This window comes from Microtus pennsylvanicus, chromosome 22 (genome assembly GCF_037038515.1).
Source record: "Microtus pennsylvanicus isolate mMicPen1 chromosome 22, mMicPen1.hap1, whole genome shotgun sequence".
In the NCBI taxonomy this organism is placed as follows: domain Eukaryota; kingdom Metazoa; phylum Chordata; class Mammalia; order Rodentia; family Cricetidae; genus Microtus; species Microtus pennsylvanicus.
Window position 1 is genome coordinate 31,072,977 of NC_134600.1, and position 10,603 is coordinate 31,083,579.

Below are 10,603 nucleotides of genomic sequence, written 5' to 3' on the forward strand. Positions count from 1 at the left end.
TATCTTAAACAAACAAAAATCACTATTTCAACCCTAAACAGGAGAATAATGGTGACTGAACATTTTAAAGTCATGAAGCTTTATCCCAAGTTCCTAAAACACCCAAGTCTAGTGAAGTAGAAAGCTAATTTATGAAGTGAATTTCAAAAAGCAGTATTGACTCCATTGTGAATTTTGTACTCCTTCTGGGAACAAGGATCAGTGTCTTTGAAATTAAATGTCTGGTGTTTCCTCTCTTGTCTCCTGCTAATGTACCCTCTTCCTCAGGAGAGACAGAGCCCTCACTTTGTTCTGTAGCACCATCCACGCCAGTGACAAATGAATAAAATCTGCGGTTACATTTGTACTTATCTCTTTTGAAGCCAAATATCTGGCAGCCTCTTATCTGAGCTTTCACAAGTGCAGATAAACCTTGGTAGAGAATGTCTCTGGGCTGCCACGCTGTAACAAGAGTAAACTATTGAAACTAAAAGCAGCTGTTTGATTTTTCTCTCTGAAAAATAAATCTAAAAGTCAAATTCTCCCCAAAGGATGACAAGATAGCTTTTAGTCAAGTGCAAACATAACCGTCCCGGACATTTATCTGTGATGAAGGTAGACCTTTGCAAATCAGGTTCTTTTGCTTTCGTAACTAAAGTGACTAGCGAGCTGATGCTCATTCTATCCCACTGGCAAGGTCAATGCACTGGTGTTAACAAAGCTCAGGTTACTTAGCTTGGGGATATCTCTATTGTGTTTTTATTAATAAGTCAATCTACAAGATTTGAACTTGCCCTAGCTTTCAGGTTTCTCCAGAAAGATCTCAGGGTGGAAGGAGAAAAGGGCAATTCTAAAGTCCTCACTCCCTTTTAGAGGAGAGTAGGAAAATCCATCATCCAAGAAAGAAAAAGAACAAATATTACTAGTAGAAAAGTCAGCAGCTTATCAAATGGTTTTATATTATGAAGGGTAGAATCTGTATTTTAAATTGGAATGCCATCTCCTTGATGTGAGCCTTGCTAGCTTCCCGCAGTAGTGATTCAGTATGAAATGCTCAACAGGTCAAGTACTTTCCTTTCCTTAACATCTAACCTTGGGAATGTTATTAACATTTTCATCTGCACAAACACTATGCTGGTAAGTATTAAAATATACACCAATTTGAAGTTATCCTGCCCCTTTCCCTTCCTTTTCTTTCTTCCCTTCTTCCCTTTTACAACAGAAAAGACAGCTTTCGAGTTGAACAAACATTATTGGCCTTCACAAACAAGTTACCTTAAAACATGCGTGTGTGTTTGTTTAAATCATGTTTTAAAAATAATGTTTAATATTTTCAGATTTTAATAAACACACTCTCTCATGGACCCAGTCCCTTGGTCCCTTTTAAATCCATGACTTCTTTTTGTTTGTTACTTTGAGTGTGTGTGTGTGTGTGTGTTCCTTAGAAAACAAATACCAGCAGCTTAGTCTGCGAAATGATATTTGTATATATGTTCTCAAGGATGAGCATTTGGTACTGAATGGATAATTGGTGTGCTCGTCCCTAGGGAAGACTATTCTTCCCGCTCACAGCATTCTTCAGCTGCCTGTACGTCTCGACGTCTCCTGATCTCTCCGCCTTCCACCTTAGCATGTCTCTTGGCGTCACCCTTGTTCACGTCATGTTTATGCAGCCATGTCGGTGAGATCTCACAGGCATGTAGGTCCCCTGGCCTCTCTAGGAGTCATACTCTCACAGCAACCTCCTCTGTCCTCTCTTCCATGGTGCTCTGTGAGCTTAGATGCCCAAGCTGTATTGCAGATTTATCAGTCGGGACTGAAATCCACACCAAGTACTATGGGAAAAAAGCCAATATTAATTTAGACCATGCAAACTTAAGGGGATGTGTCAAGTCAGAAGACAGCGCCAAGCGTTAGTGTTAACTCTTCTTTGAGACATCCCCTCTCTTGTTGACTGTTGGGTGTCCCAGGTGACACTTGCCGGGATTCTCCTGTCTCCACTTTTATCTTGCTGTGAGCGTACTGCTCTCATGGACATGCGTTACCATGGGTTCTGAACTCGGAGAATTCTGACGATTAGGCTCTACCCACCCTGAGCCACCACCGCAGCTTCAATGTTACATTTTGTAACATGTTCTCCTATTTTTGTATGCTTAACGTTTTTATGCCCAAACCCTTATGGGAAGACAGTGAAGTGTACATCTTATAAGTTAAGAGAAGTTAGGGAACGATGAAACAGGAGAGGAATTGAGTCATGATAAAATATTTACTATAATTATTACCAGTGCATACAACACCGATCAGTGAAGCTACTGCTCTCTTTTTTGAGAATGGCGAAAGCCTTTGACTCAAGAAGTTAAAAGTATAGTTAGTACCAGTTATTGCTTTTATGTTTATAATATTTGGCAAAATGAAGAAGCATTGAATTTACCAATATATTTGTTGAATAACTGCTAAATTTCATGTGGAAAGACAAATTCAGTTTCTCTGCCTTGGTTTTCTTCTGCAGTGTATGTGTATGTATGTGACATAAATATTTAGGAACAGGAAACCCAAGATCTCTCCAGAACATACAACTGCTACCGAAGAGCTCCTACCCACGTACTCCAGGTCTTTTCCTAACACATGGCACGCAGGAACAAATGTTTAAAACATTAAAGAACAAGAAAACGCAAACTACTAACAGACATTAAAAAGGTGTGTACATAATAAAAGAATGTCCCATTACAGGACGCTGGGAACATGTCTGGAAAACATGGAACAGGACAGCTGCTACCTTGGACGTGAGGTTAACTAGGTTTGTGGCACCTTCAATGCGCTACCCGCATGCTAATATCAGGTCTTCTAGAAGTGATTAAGAAGAATGACATTAAGAAGAAGAAAACAAGTGTGTCTTTTCTGGAAAAAGAGGCGGTGTTGTCAAGCAGTTCCTGAACTGACTCAGAACTGTGGGAGGATGCAAGTGAGATTTGAGGCAGTGCCTCAAATGCCTTGAAATAAACTCAGATGAAAAGTACAAAGTTTTAAAATACGGTGGCCACTTTCATGGCCATAGAAAAACCTGCTCATCACTTCTATCCATAAATTTAATTCCTTAACATTCCTTCATAATAATCTGATAAGGAATACGATAAAGCTAAGCGAATTTTAAACGAGATGAAGCAGAAAGGCTCTAAGAAATACAATTCTGAAGGCTAGTAAGCTTCAGCTATCTATTTATGATCATTATAGTCATAGCATCCACATAGTCTTTTGCGCCTTGTGTTTTTATTTTTTCATCTTTTATCTTCCTCTCCCATGTCTCATTCATCGGACTCCTTGGGAAAGAAATTTAGATATTTTACAAGTACATAGATTTAATTTAAGCAGGACAAATGAGGGAGCGTAATCGGCAAAACAGAAACCGCCTTGATCGTGTTTAATAAAAAGCACTTTAACAGCGAAGTTTGGTTTCACAGGCGAAAGAAAGGCAGCCAGATCACAGAGGCAGCATGAGGAAGCAGCTGCTGTCCTGGGACCGAAGGCCTAACCTTCTGGGGCCACGTGAATACAATACAGGTCTGGGGATAATGAAGAAGGGGCTGCAGGAAGATGCAGTTGTTGCCTGCATCTCTAGACTGGACCCCTGCCTTGTAGCCGTACCCCTTCTGGCTGAAAAACAGAAGAAAACCTGCTGAAGAGAGGAGGGAAATAAACCCGGATAGATCAGTCAGCGTACGAAGCTTCGTGTGAGAACTCTAGGAGAAGCATCTCAAGATAAATGAGAAGTCAGTAAGAAAAAAAATCCAGAGGAAAATAAATATAATAACGGTGGTTCAGTCTGCACAGGGTCAGGTGGAGTGGCAAAACTTAAAATCAGTAAACGGGTTCTGAAAATGCAAAGACCGAAGCTTAGTTCAAGTACGCAACAGATCCAAGGCATCTCGAGGTGTACTCACCCGTGTTGGACCGTGAGAGTTCACTGAGGCCTTCGTACTGAACCCACACGACACACTCTTCTTGGCTGCACGATCCACACCTCCACCACCTCAACCCTTGGGTTCAGAACCGCTGTGGTTTTACTGCCCATGCAGAAACAGGGTCCCTGGAACTTTCTGTCTCACCTAGTCCCGCGAGACTGGTTTCTTTCCTTATTGTCGGTTCCCACACCCGTTTATGAAACAATCACTCAGAGACATAATATTAGACATAATTGCCTGGCCGATGGGTTAAGCTATTACTGACTAGTACTCGTTAGTAAATTTACCCCTTTCCTAAAGTCTGAATGTTGTTGGCCGTCGCATTACCTTAGATGTTCCAGGCGGTTCGTCAGCTTCTCTCTTCTTAGGCGGCTGGTTCGCGTTCCTCTCGACCCCGCCTTTCTCCTGTTTGGATCTAGCTATATTCTGTCTTCCCATAGGCCAAAACAGCTTTAATGATCAACCAATAGGAACAACGTATATTCACAGGATCCTGAAGGACATCCCACCTCAGAAACTTAGTGGCTTTATTATGGAAAACAAAGGTTTTCAACACTGTTCTATAACCAGTCCTTAGTATAACTCAAGTTATTAGATCTTTGGGCTGTATCATGTAGTTCTTGCTATTAAATATTTCTATTTCAATTGCTAAACATAAGTTTTATTTTAAAAAGTCATCCAAAAAATTTTGGTTTAGGGCAGATTCAGAATTTCTCACAATTTTGAAATTGTTACTAAACATACATCTAATTTTGTCATCTATGTAAATTAACATGGTTATATATTTTTGGTCCCTAGAATGTAATAATTTGTTCCTTTCGACAGCACCATGCTGAGTTCAGTAACTGAGTAGGTCAAATGACAGTGACCAGAAACATCAATTGCCTTAGAATACATTAACTACTGTTAGAAAATGCCGTCTCAGAAATACCAGGGATGTCTAAACCCAGCTTTGCTTCTGAAGAAGTCAGCACTCACCTGCTTCCTGGTAGACACGGAGAGACACACAGACACTTGAGAACCCATGCTCCGTGTGTATCATCAGCTGCTGCTCCCATCTCTTTTTAACAACTCACAAATTAAATGACCTCTGGGAATTTGCGATCTTTCTGGCCTTAGAATCCGTTTCTATAAATGTAAGACCTGCATTAGAACATTTTCCAGCAATCTTTTACAACTTATTAATGAATTGATACTTTAAAATTTCTGGAAAGACAGTCTGGCACACACTAAATACTGAAATTACTGTTAAAAAATATTTGTTTAAAATTACCTGCATAGTTATAATATTTAAAAGTAAAGTATTTTATGCTTAAGGTCAGCAAAATGTCCCTGGAGGTATATAGTTTTTCAATTCCCTATGCTTCTGTATTTATAATAAGCCAACCCTTGACTTACAGGTAGTTCCATGTGAGCCCCGCCATTTATCATGTCAGATTTAAGAGAAATTTATTGAGTTTTCTTTCCTCTGCTTTAACTACGTACACTCTTTCTACTGGATTCTATTTGAGCCAAAAAAGGAAAGAGTCGAAGTTGATGTGTGAAGTTCTCTGTATTCATGAAGGTAGAGAAAGTATGTGTCTTGAGATAAAAACACAGCTGAGGTTTGGTTACGGCTAGCTGCCTGGAATACAAACTCTCTCTTAAGCAGTTAAATCAGCCCAACATCTGGCTGGCCATTTATTATTCACTCCGCTTCCTAGGGGGAAATACTGCAAATGAGACAGCATATGTTGACTTGGGATCATTTCAATAAAAACTCTTTCTTATGCAAATATTTATCTTAAATTCCTAAAAGCGACTAATGAAGGCAAAGATTTTTGAGCAGACAATGGAATACTGTTGACACTGGGGACGTGGGGCATGGGGAGAGCTAAGTTTTCAAGGATAAACCGAGATTCCCCTTTGGAATACTTAGGAGCCTCACTTACGTTTTTTACAAGTTGTGCTAAAGGAAGTGTGTATTGCTTCCAAACATGAATAAAGGAAAAAACAACAACGAACAAACAAAACTACAGAAAGATCAGAAGATAAATGTGTAATTTTATAGGAGAGCTGCCATGTTTGCTGAGTTCAATGCTTTCTACCGTGATTTTGTTAAATCTTAATAGAAGCTATGAAGTAAGAACTGTGTCCTTCATCCTTAAGAAGAGTATTTGACCTAAGGACTACTGCACAGCTAAAATGACCTTATCAATTTTTGTTTTTGCTGTTTAGCATTGCTCTTGCTAGAATATAGTTTTGAAAAGGTCGAGACCTGAACCCATGACATCTTAACAATATGGTTGTCTGAACAAGACTTGGATAATAACCACAGCAGTCGATATGATCACGCGGCTGGAGAGTGTTTCATAAGGCCCCACCCCTTGATGATGGGGCTCCAGGCAGTCCATAGCTGCTGAGAGAGGGAGAATCAGTTTTCCTCGGGGGGCCAGAGTCCCTACTGGGTTATCCAATCCCAAGAGATCAGCTCTGCAAACACAGGAAATTATAAACAGCTCTAAATGGACTCATTAGACTACATATACACAGGAAGTGTGCCGCGCACCGTGGCCCCCGTCTGCGCTCTGTGCGCTAGACCCCCAGTTTGCGAGCTTAGGGCAAGGGGCTGGAGATTGAGGAAACACAGAGAGACAGACTGACCCACAGACCTTCAAACACTGGTACCAAAAGCTCCTCTTTAATAGCACCATGGAGGCTTAATGGCCAACAGGTGAAAATCCCATCCTCCGATCCTCTAAGATAGGCATAGCTTCTAGTGACTTCAATTAGAAGGTTCTAGCAGGGAAGAGCAGCTGAAGGCCAGGACTCAATTTATCCCAACAGAAGTGTGTGTGTGTGTGTGTGTGTGTGTGTGTGTGTGTGTGTGTGTGTGTGTGTAAAACAATAATCGTTAAAGAAGGTCTTCCCAAAACAACCCTTCATGCTCCTTGTTTTGAGGTTCCTGGCTCTGGATCTTTCCTCCTGAATATATAACCTGAAGTAACTGAAGATGCTAGGAAGTAGGAAGAGACTGTGGTGAGGGTGGTATCAGTGGGGAACTCATTCCTGATTAGTGAGACATTACTACCAGGTGTTTCCTACTTAGCATAATGTTGGCTTTGGGTAGGTCACTGTGCTGACTGGTTTTGTGAGTCCACTTGACTCAAGCTAGAGTCATCAAAGAAAGAGGAGCCTCAGCTGAGGAACTGCCTCCACGAGCTCGATCTCTAAGGCATTTTCTCATTTAGTTATCAATGGGGGAGGGCCCAGTCCATGGTGGGTGGTGCCATCCCTGGACTGCTGCTGGCCCTGGGTTCTCCAAGAAGGTGGGTAGAGCACGGCATGAGAAGTCAGTAATCAGCACCCCTCCATGGCCTCTGCCTCAGCTCTGCCTCCAGGATCCTGCCCTGTTTGAGTTCCTCTCCTGACTTCCTTCAGTGATGAACATCGATGTGGAAGTGGAAGTCAAAGAAACCCTTTCCTCCCCAACTGGCTTTTGGTTGTGGTGTCTTGTTAGCAATAGAAAGTCTAACTAAAACAGTCATACACTTCTTCTTTTCTTTTTTTAATATTTATTTATTATGGATACAATATTCTGTTTACATATATGCCAAGTTCAACACAAAAAAGAAGGGTAGGGTTGGACCAAACCAGGAAGCAAAGGGCAGAAGCAGAGACAGGTCCCAGACACCCTGGTGGCAGCACACCTTCCCAGGTTTGGAGGTCAAATGGACCGGGTGGTTTCTGAACAGCCAGAGACCAAGGCTCTGCTCCACTCCCACCTTAGAGAAAGAAGGAATACAGGGAAGACACACCTCCAATGGCAGATTCGGCTCAGGACAGCTGGAGGTTATAAATGGAGATAATACTGTTAATACTTCCCTGATGCTGAGAAAAACCTGTCAATTGAAAAAGCCTCAGTGGATTCCCCTGTGGAAGTGGCCTTGACTGGAAAACCCTGCCCCTCTCTTCCCAGCGACCTCTACCTGGCACCCTTCTTCCCTTCCTGATCTCTTTAGCTTTAGGATGGTGGCCACTATCTGGGTCTTTAGTAATGGACTTGTTCTAGGCGGACTCTGGAACAGAACTGAGGTTCCTGGGGAATATAATGGAAACATTGACAGTCATGAGAAATGGGTACCAGAAGGAAACGGGGCAACACTCAGAATGGCAGAAGTGTAGGTTTGTCAGAGTGGAAAAAGAGAGGAGACATTCCACAAACAAGTATTTATTGAGCGCCTACTATGTGCCAGGCACCGTTCACCCACCCCCCCCACCCCCCTGGCCCAGTGGAAAAAGCGAAAACAAAACAGGACAGAGGCAGCAGAAAGAAAACTCTGAAGGAGAAAATTGGGCAGCTGAAGAAAGATGAGGGAACCAAGCAGCCTGAGGTGATGAGGGACTCTCTGCCTTAGGCCTCTTGCAGCCTACCGCGTCCCCCGTCTGCACTCTATGCGCTAGAACCCAGTTCGCGAGCTTCAGGCAAGGGGCTGGAGGTTGAGGAAACACACGCAGAGACAGACTGACCCACAGACCTTCCAACTCTGGTACCAAAAACATGGAGAATAGCACCATGGAGGCTTAATGGCCAACAGGTGAAAAATCCCATCCTCTGATCCTCTAAGCTAGGCACAGCTTCTAGTGACTTCAATTAGAAGGTTCTAGCAGGGAAGAGCAGCTGAAGGCCAGGACTCAATTAGTCCCAACAGCCTCTTCTTATGCCTCCTCCCCTGCCACAGTGGCATCCTGGTACTGCTGGTACTCGGAGGCGCGGTCATTCGTGTGGCTGTAGGCTTCGGTGAATTCCATCTCTCCCATGCCCTCACCTGTGTACCAGTGGAGGAAGGCCTTCCTTCTGGCAGAACATGGCTGTGGACTGCTCCGAGGTGTGCTTAAACAGCTCCTAGATGGCCATGCTGTTTCCGATGAAGGTGACTGCTGTCTTGAGGCCCGGTACTGCTGGCTTCCACGGCTGCTGAGCGGGGCAAAGCCTGGCATGAAGAAGTGGAGATGAGGGAAGGGCACCATGTTCAAAGCCAACTTTCAGAGGTCAGCATCGAGCTGGCCCGGGAAGCAGAGGCAGGTGGTGACACGGCTCATGGTGGCGGGGACGAGGTGGTTCAGGTCTCCGTAGGTTGGCGTGGTGAGCTCGAGCGTATGGAAGCAGATATCACAGAGAGCTTCGTTGTCAATACAAAAGGTTTCATCGGTGTTCTCGACCAGCTGATGGACCGAGAGGGTGGCATTGTAGGGCTCGACCACCGTGTCGGACACTTTGGGCAAAGGCACCACGCTTGAAGGTATTCATGATATGGTTGGGGTACTCTTCTCGGATCTTGCTCATGAGCGGGGTGCCATGCCAGAGCCTGTGCCTCCACCCAGAGAGTGGGTCAGCTGAAAGCCCTCCAGGCCGTCGCAACCCTCCTCCTCCTTCCTAACCACAAGCAGAACAGAGTCGACCAGCTGCTCAGCTTCCTCTGTGTAGTGACTCTTAGCCCAATTGCTGCCTGCCCCAGACTGACCAAAAACAAAGTTGTCTGAAGATCTGGCCAAAAAGACCTTATCAAACAGAGTCCATGGTTCCGGGTTCTAGATCCACCAAGATAGCTCGAGGGACATACTTGCCACCTGTTGCTTCCTCGTAGTAGATGGAGATTCGGTCCAGCTGCAGCTCGCTGTCGTCCCGGTGGGGTCAATGCCGTGTTCATCGCTTGTCACCTCTCAGAACTTAGCACCGATCTGGTTGCCACACTGTCCGGCCTAGATGTGTACCATTTCCCTCATGGCGTTAAGATAGATATCGAACATGAAAAGATCATTATTTTTCTTTCTGGGCCGGTCTCAGGCTGAAAGGGTGGAACGTGGCCCCGGAGGCTGCAGCAGCGAGATTTGTCTTCTGTAGTTATGACCGCCATGAAAAATGTAATGGCTTGTATCAAGTTCCGGCACAAAGACACTAGCCAGTACCAACATCAATATTGTCCCCAGAAGCAGTTGCATGGCCTTGGGGTAAGACGTTTTTACCTCATCCTGGTGAGATGAGGATTACATAGACTCTGAAAGTTTTTAAAGCAACATCTGGATCTTAATAAGTCAGTGTTATTAAAATGGTGGCTATTATTGTTAGTATTTTATTAACTTATTTTTCAGTCAAATTTCTTTTCCAATTCTGTTAAGAAAATTCAGGATAAATAAATATGTCCAGCTGGGAATCTTTTAGAAGTGAAAATCTTCATCTTGTTCTTCTATATCATAAAGAAAAATAAGAAACAATTTTAGACTTTATTTTAGTACCCAAAATGATTATATTCTCTCCAAAAGAATGCATGATTCTGCCCCAGTCTTTGATCCTGTTTCTTTATATATTGAATTACCATAAAATAAACTAAATATTTACAATTTATATGAGCTATATTTCTCTTTTGGGGGTAAATTCAATAACCACACTATAATAGAATTGTCAAGCTACGAATAATATTTATTCATACAGGTATGTATTTGTATGAGGTTTCATAGGCAGGGAAGAGCCATGAGGTAATTAAGGGAAGCTGTAGCTAATTATGGCACTTTGGTCTCCTAGCTAAGAGGGTATGAGAGGCCAAAGGAAACTGAGGTGAATCGTGTTGGCTATGTCTCCTGATAGAATGTTCCTTTTTCTTTAAATATCCTTGAAGTCATCATAA

At 43.1% G+C, this 10,603-nt stretch overlaps 1 pseudogene; it reads right to left on the reverse strand.

Annotated features, from left to right (window-relative positions):
* Positions 1 to 8,636: 8,636 nt before the first annotated feature.
* Positions 8,637 to 9,704, reverse strand: LOC142839844 (tubulin beta chain pseudogene; annotated as a pseudogene).
* Positions 9,705 to 10,603: the final 899 nt, after the last annotated feature.